Source organism: Parus major, chromosome 7 (genome assembly GCF_001522545.3).
Source record: "Parus major isolate Abel chromosome 7, Parus_major1.1, whole genome shotgun sequence".
Classification (NCBI taxonomy): Eukaryota; Metazoa; Chordata; class Aves; order Passeriformes; family Paridae; genus Parus; species Parus major.
In genome coordinates, this window is record NC_031776.1 from 7695645 (window position 1) to 7703934 (window position 8290).

The following is an 8290-nucleotide window of genomic DNA, read 5'->3' on the forward strand; positions in this document are numbered from 1 at the left end:
CTTCCCCTTCCCCTTCCCCTTCATTTCTGTGAATAAAATGGGAAACTACAAGTTGAGGAGAGCAGTTTTTGCAGCCGTGCCATGGTCTTCTGCTAAAGAGGACAGCTGACCTGTGTGTTCCAAAGGAAAAATTTGCTGTTTCAGTGATACCTGGGTGTTCTTCTGTTGGATAACAGTGTGGTGGTGAATTTAACCCTGTATGAAGCAGGGGCATGGTCTTGCACTTGGGCTTGGGCTTCTGGAAGTTGGCCTTGCTATATGCTTTTCCTGAAATACAGAGATAAAATATTTCTAAACAGAATGCTCTGAAACGTGTATCTGCTTTAAAATATCCATCTAATGTGTAAAAGGGATGATTATGGTAACAATGATGTTTCCATCACATCTTTCTGTAAGCAGCTTGGAATCTTCGTGATGTGTTTTATTGGAGTGATGGCAGATAAGAAGAGCATCAGAAAAATCCCCAGGCTTTCCTGAGGAAGTGTTAAATCAGCCACAGGATCAAGCTAAAAGGCAATGTCCTTCATCACCTGATACCTGCAAAGCCCCAGGGTAAGTGCATGATTTGCAGAAAGCAGTTTATTTTCTGAGTAGGAATTCTACCAAATTTCCTAAAAGTTTGTTTGGAGTGAAGACTGAAAAAGCAAGCAGGATAACAGGCTGCAGAAACAGCTTGAGTATCACTGGCAAGTAAGAGTGCACTTGCCCCCAATTAGTTGAATCTTGCTTGCAGAGTATAAGGTTTTGTTTCTGCAGACTGCTGAACATATTAATTACTATTTCATACCCCTTTCCACGCACATTTTTCTGTTGCAGCCCTTTTTGAAAAGCTTCAAAGATTCAAGTGCAGTAGTATTACTGCAAAAGTGAATAATACAGATGCTGAGCAATCTGGTGCAGTAAGAAAGGATTCTGCCCTGACGGGAGGAGTGGGGAGCTCCAGTGTAACATATTGAATATTCCAAGTGATGTGTCCATGATTAATTCGTTCATGAGGGACTGTTGTGCAACAGGACACTGAACAGGTCAGTGAGTAAGCATTTGAAAAGCCTTCCTTTAGTAGACTGGTAATTATTCAGGGCTATTATAATTTTGCAGGAGATATTTCACTGTATCAGCTAAACCAGTAGATATGAAAAGCATAAGCTCAAAAGGATTCATAAAAATCTAATGCTAGTAGAAATAGTTTCATTATTTAAAAATTGCACAAAAACCTTTTTATTTTAAATTAAACACCTGTATGCTTTTTGTAACAATATTGCAGCTGTAATTGCAGCTCCTGGCATAATCAAAAGACAATAAAATAACTAATCAAAGGATAAAAAGAAGCTGTATAAATTCACCTCATAAATGAGGTGAGCAGACTAATTTTCTGAAGGGTTTGTTTTTAAAACTGATGTGATATTTGGTTCTGGCTTTCAGTATGGCTTCTAATTTGGAATCCTCTCTCCTAGCATGAACAAAAAATAGCAAGTCAGTACCTCCAGTTGTGTTTGACTTGTTACCTTTGGCAGAAAGCTTCAGCATCTCTTTTTAGCTTTAAATATACAAGCCTTTTAGAGTGAGGATGTGCCTTTCTGTTTTCCAGTAAGAGTTGAGGACAGCTTCCTTTAGTCTCTGGGTTTACAGTGACAAAGCTCAGCATAGCTGGCTGAGGCAAAATTGCATCAAATCCTGAACATTTTGCAATCTAAAGTCCAGAATTCAAGTCCAGCCACTGCCACTCAGGGTAAGCTCATTCCTTCTGGCCTAATCAATGCTTAGCAAATAAAATCTGGCTGTTCAAAAGATTGAGGACATGATAAACTCAGACGCTTGCCCATATCACAGTGTGGATGTTTAAAGAAGACTGAGTTGTTCATTAACATTGATAGCCTTTAAAAGAAATCCTTCCTTGTGTCTAAGCTTGATTAAGGCCTCTTGCCTCTCACACTGCACTGTCTAAGGGTGAGCAACTGTAAAGTAATCAGGGTTGATATCCTAGTTTCTGCTCTGGGGGAAAAAAACCAATTTTCTTTATGAGCTTTGAAATCTCACAGTGGCAACAGTTGGTGAGTGTTTGTATGAAATGTGCAGTGGTCTCTGCAATGCTCATTCGTTCCTCTGAGCCCTTGTCTCCTGGAATTTCTCACATGGAGAAGTTATCTGCTCTTTAAACAAGAAAATGTAAATTAATGTCTTGTAGGAAACGTGCTGAATAAGGATCTCCTACAGACCTAGTTCTGTATGTGGGCTGAGACAGTTCCTGGACTAGAGCCATTCATTTTTCTCTCTGCAGTCAAGAACATTCATTATAGCCTACGTAGCTTTACTGAAGTCTACCAGCTTTGTTTGCAGTAAAGATTCCAGCCTTTTGGAGACTTTGCTATCTTTTCTGCTATGCTATCTTGATATAGATACCAACCCTAATGCTTCCAATGAGAAAAATGTGTTTTAGCCATCCTTTCACCAGATCACAGAATCTTCCTTGCTAGATATGGAGCAGTACAGCAAAGAATTTTGACTAATCTGGACTCTTTATTATTTTTGTGTTAAGTAAATGGGTTGGGTAAGAGGAGAAGGCAGTTTCCCTCATCAGTTTCCCAATATTTATAAAATGTATGTCAGGAACAATCTCTGTGCTCTCTGTACAGCTCATCTAACTCTCACTGGGATGGGTGATGTGCGGGAGGTTTTTTATCTCATTCCCTCAGGACCCCCACTGCCTTTATTTTTTTCAAGGCAAAAAAACTAATTCATCCCTTAAGCAGCCACTTCAGAGCTCATGGACAAATTATGCAGAGGAACAAGCAGCTTTTAGCTGTCTTCCCTCTCATCTGTGCTTTCCTAAAGAGAATAATCATAGAAACCATAGGGTCATGGTGGAGCCCTTTATAGTGGTGTGTGTAATATTAAAACAGTAAATCACTCTCATGAATGAGCTTTTTCTGTGTGGAAGCTGTTGGGTAATTCAGTCCAAAGTCAGCTGAACATCTCTAGTTACTTCAGAGATAGCGTGTCCTACAGATGGTTTCAATTAATACTTGTTCAGGGCTGTCTAAAGCAAGTAGCCAGTCTGATTGTTTCGTAGGGGTTAGTTAGAAATATCTCTATATATGCACATGAAATGTGACCTTCAGACCTGTTGCAGCCTGCAGGGTAATACCCCCAAAATGTGTTGGCATGGGGTTTTAATTTATGTTCTCTCTTCACCTTTTTTATCCCATATTGGAAGTGGGCACAATACCTGGGGCTTTTGTGGGATTGTCAGCCCAGAACCTGTGCATCTGTTTGAGGGAAAAAACAGTAATCTGTGTTAAGCAGTTATTATGGATTTTACAGAGAGTATTTTCAGTTCAAAGCCTGGCTCAGGCCAATTCTTGTTCTTCAAATGAGCGGGCATTTAGGAATAACACTTAAACATGAACATGTTTTAGGATCTTCACTGGCTGGAAGAACTTCTCTGGAGAAGTAGCAGGGCCTTTTTAGTTAAACCAGTATTGGAAGTAAATGTGGTTTATTATTCGCACGATAAAGGTGTTTCTTAATAAGTGAATATGAAATAAAGTGAATGTATTGAAGAAAAGACAGGCTGTAATCATTTATTGAGGTGATCTATGAAAACAAATGGCTTGTAATACATATTAAAGGACAGGACATGCATAGGACTAAACACCATAAATACATAGAATTTGATAATAATGTGAGAATGAGAATCTATATATTTCACAGAATAATAATCACGGAATAGCTAAATCATACACAATCAGTGAATCAATGGAAATGTTCCTATAAATTACACTTCTTACAGAGAGAGACTGTTTAATTTGGTGACATTTAATAAAGTGTATTCTTGGAATCAAGCAGGCTATGGAACAGCTCGGTAGCAGCATTGATGAGGACGCAGTTTCATCTCTGTTGCCTTGCTTATTTCAGCAGAGCTGCAGTTGGTTCCCACTGGCCTGACTGGGCTGGGCTCAAGATCCTTGCTTCAAGAAAGCTCTAAATATCTTCTCTTACAAGCACTGCATTCACCTGTGGTGGAAGCAGAAACACATACATATGTTATGAATTTGCTGCTTCTTGGCAAAAATTTGCACTCCTAAAGAGTTCACCATGTTGCAATAAAGCTGGAGAACAAAGAAATTGCTCTTTGCCCGCATATAAGACATGCGTAATCCCCAGTGAGGAGTTAACATTTGGGGAGCACAGGAGGAGCTCTGCTGCTGGCAACATCTGCCTGGCATGTGCAGTCACATCCTTCACAGCTGAGTTACCTTTCATGGGCATTTCTTGCAATGAAACTGGAAGAAATAATTGTTCTTATGTGTCCTAGATAAGTTGATCTCTTTTCTTTAGCTGGCAGGGGAAGTGGAAGGCTCTCAGGTTTACAGAATTAGTAAGCAGGGACTTCCAGAAGCATCTAATTTTGAAGTTCTTTAGCCGTCGATTTTTCCATGCTGTGATTCTCTTTCTTATTCCTACTGTTTCCATCATTGCTGCCATTTATAGACTGGTGCATAGCCAGCAAGGAGCCTGGCTGAATTGTCCATCTGTCTACACTTTTGCTTGGACTCAAAAGGGTTTGGATCCACAGCTTAAAACTTGCAGTCAGTTCCCTTTTAAACCCTTCTTTAGGAAAATCACACAGGTGAGGGAATCATGCATTAAAGAAAACATGTGCATCATAATTTTTTGTCTTTAAAGTTCCCAGACACTACTCAGTATTAGTATTTAGGATAAGACCTCTTAAAAAGTCATTCTCTTTTCAGCTTCTGTTGGCTAAAGTACTGCAGCTCCTTTTCTAACACCCCCTTCTGTCAATTACTTATGTAAGGAGTGGGTGTGCATTTAAAGATTTCTAGTGGAAATTGCAGACCAGTTTTAAATAGTGGGGAAAATAATAATAAAGCATAACTCCTCAACAGAGTTTCACATAATTTCACACTACCACACAAGGATGGTCATTCTCAGACACTAGCAACTTGTTACACCTCAGAATGTGGCATGGTAGATGTAGTATTATAAAATATACTTGGGTTTATTCTGAAAGTAAGTTTGCATATACCTACAGTTCAGTTCTAATGCCTTTGTGTTGGGTAATTTTGTTTGCAAGAAGAGACATTTCCCTGATGCTCTGTGGATTCAAACTGAAGATTTTTCTCTTGCCACTTGCTGAGCGATCTGCCGTGAACTTTTGGATCTCGCAGGACACTGGGTCTTTTCCTTTCCTAATTACAGTTTCTATGACTTGCTTGAGGAGATACTTGTGAATGGATGGATGCAACTATGTCTCAGAAATATTTCTTTTGCAGAGGGAGGAAAGATTAATTTGTTCTACTAGGAAAAATGGGACTTTCTCCTCTTCTGTAACATCAATGATAAAATCCTTCAAGAGAGTGGGGAAATATTACTTAGGAAGTCTGCAATTTCAAGACTTACCTCTGGTCAAACTCTTCCTTGAACTCTTGAAATATGTTCTAAGTTTTCAGAATTAGCAAGATGGCAGTTCAGAAGGTTCTTGCAGCTCTCATGTTTGTAATTCTTTATTTTTTTGTCATTTTCATAATTTTACTGGGTGTACTTACTCTTGAACTGAAAAGCAGAATTACTAAGTAAACACTGCTTCTTACATCCTGTGCTTAATTCTAACACACAAAGTAAAATCTCCCCTGGGGTGACCTCTTCTCTTAAATTCAAAGTCTAGATCTTCAAGCTGTTGTATACAGGTCTTTGCTGCAAAGGAGAAAAATACTGTGCTAATAGGAGACATGTTGCTGCCTGTGGACAAAAAGCCAAAGCCCTTCCTTGGCAAAATGAGGAGACATTATGGCAAAATGGGAAGCTGACAGTGTTTTGACAGGTGAAAATACAAATCCTGTATGAGATCCATCTCAGGGAAGGCAGATGATCTGCCTCAGTTCTGAACAAACCTGAGGAGCATTCCAGTGAGTGTCCACTGCTTGTTCTCCTAATTGTGTGCAGTTTAATTTGCCAGAGGTGGGTGAAGGATGAGCTGTGCTTTCTGGGTTACTTAGTCCAAAACCTGGAATTCTCTGGAGCACTGGCAGCTTGTTTGTTGAATCATTCACTTGTGTACAGCCAGAGCTCAAACCTGTGGCCATTTTCCATGACAAAGAAGCCAGAGACTTTTGTTGTTAAATCTCCTGCTCAGTCTTAGAGTAAAACTTTCTGTTGTTTTATGAGTACCGGGTTTTTTTTTGCCTGAAGGAGAAAAGTATTCTAACTACTGTAAAGTATATTCCTACCAGTCCTGGTACACTTAGAACAGAGGTGTAGCTGCCTCTGTAATGTAAATGCCATGCATTTTATGAACATGAAGATTTTTTTCACTGACTATAGGAAAAATGGCTAAGCATGCTCTTGTGGCTAAGAATGGGATTAGAAACATGGATATCTAAACTGCTGTATTTATGTTTTATTTTTTCGTTGAGTTATTCTTGCTGACTCAATTTCTTCATTTATGAATAGGAAAAAAATTGATCTTGCCTAATCTCTCCATATATGAAAATTGTATATCCAAAGAAATATGAAATAATAAAATCATATCAATCAGTAAATATCCTTTTGTATGAAAGAAAGATGAAGAAAAATAAGGGTTGATGTATTTTTCTTTTCATTTTGGCTATTGCAAACTAATTTTGATTTATAAATAGTAATACCTATCTTAAGTACTGATTTGTTAATTCTGGTATTTAAATTCATAGTTCAACCAACTCAATACATTTGAGAAACCTGCCATCCAGTTTTAATTGCTATCACTGTGTTTCTGGTGAGCTATCCTCATCCTAGCACCATGAACTGGGACTAGGTTCCCCTCCTGCCTTGCTGCAAATCCTGACAGAATGTGCAAATTGCAGTTCACTGTCATTTTGTTCTCTGAGGTGGCTGGGTCAGCTGTTCTTTGCCTCTCTTCCTGGCAAGGTGGGCTTGGAGGTGCTTCCAGACATTGACTAGTGCTTTTCTGATTGCCAGGGACTATCAGAAGCCACTCCAAGGGCTGTTGTGTGTTTGATTCATGGTTTTTATTCTCCCTAAACCATACCTTAAATCTCCAAAGTTTGGCCCTTTCAATCTCAGCAGCAGGCAGTTTCACAGTGGGTTTTATACCCAGCTTCTTGCCTTGTGAAGCTGTAGACTTTAAGGCTGCAATCAAGAAGTAATCATCCTGTGGAGACATCCAGAAAAAGAAAATAAAAAAATAAAAGAAATTTGTAAATAAGCAGCCCTTAAATTGTTCTGATGTACATGGATGTCTGTCACAGCTTTTGGTAAATTGTGATGCAGGACCTGCAAAAAAGAGAAGCAGACACATTCCCATTTTCTCTCTGAAATGGCTGTAGGCTGGTGGTGAACAAAGCCTCTGCCTCTGCCCCTTCAGGGTGACATCTGTGTGCTAAAGAAAGCATATTTAATGATTCAGTAGTTGGAAATTCCCCTTAAATATCCTCCAGGTTATACCTTGTATTTGAGAGAGACCCAAATATGTGCTGAATACTGATTATCCCTGATCTCTTACATGGCTCAGGATTTACTACCTGGCTATGAGAAATGAGTCATATCTTACAGAAAATAATTCTTGGTCTAACTGATCATCTGTGACCAGGCATGTCTTTTAGTCTATTTTAGATTTTTTTATTATTATTAATTTTTTTTTATTATTATTTACTGCAGATTGTTTCAGTGGTAATTATGTAGTCCAGTAGATGTAGTAAAATGAAAAATATTCTAGATGGAACTGGATACTCTTTGCACTGCACTAACTTGCTTTAGGGAAAGAACACAGGTTTTGGGACCTGTTTCTTCCTTTGCTTGCTCTACAAAACAAAGAATGTAAGATACAGTGATAGGCTGGTAATTCACATTTTATACTGAAATTGGAAAATTGTCTGCGCTTAGGGATGGATAATATCTTCTTCCATGCAAACCTGAAACAAGGTGGGGAATGGAGTGCTGGAAGGCTGGGGAAAACTCTGGATAATTTTTGTTTAGTTTCCTGGAGGACAAGGCAACTTCACAAAGGTGCTTAATAACACAGATAACTGTGTTACAAATGCTAGAAAATATCACCAGCTGTCATGGATGGAAGTTCTATTTACAGGAATCTAAGCATCAAATGGGTATGAAGAGTGCACCTGAGAAGTAACCAGTGTTACCCCTTTTGGAGCACAGTGGTAGCATCATGGAAGGAAAACTGTACTGCTTTATTCCTGTGTGACTCTTGGATCAAATAGAGAATTTTAACCTCTGAGGTAGAAAATTTTGCATTTTCATGCCAATGTGATGACTT

The 8290-nt window shown here is 38.9% G+C and overlaps 1 long non-coding RNA gene across 1 annotated transcript in view; it reads left to right on the forward strand.

Moving 5' to 3' along the window:
- LOC107207300 overlaps window positions 1-546 on the forward strand; it is a 12235-nt gene extending 11689 nt beyond the window's left edge. The window contains exon 5 of the long non-coding RNA XR_004498389.1: window positions 400-546. This is a non-coding gene — a long non-coding RNA (uncharacterized LOC107207300). The remainder of the gene's footprint in view (window positions 1-399) is intronic.
- Window positions 547-8290: the final 7744 nt, after the last annotated feature.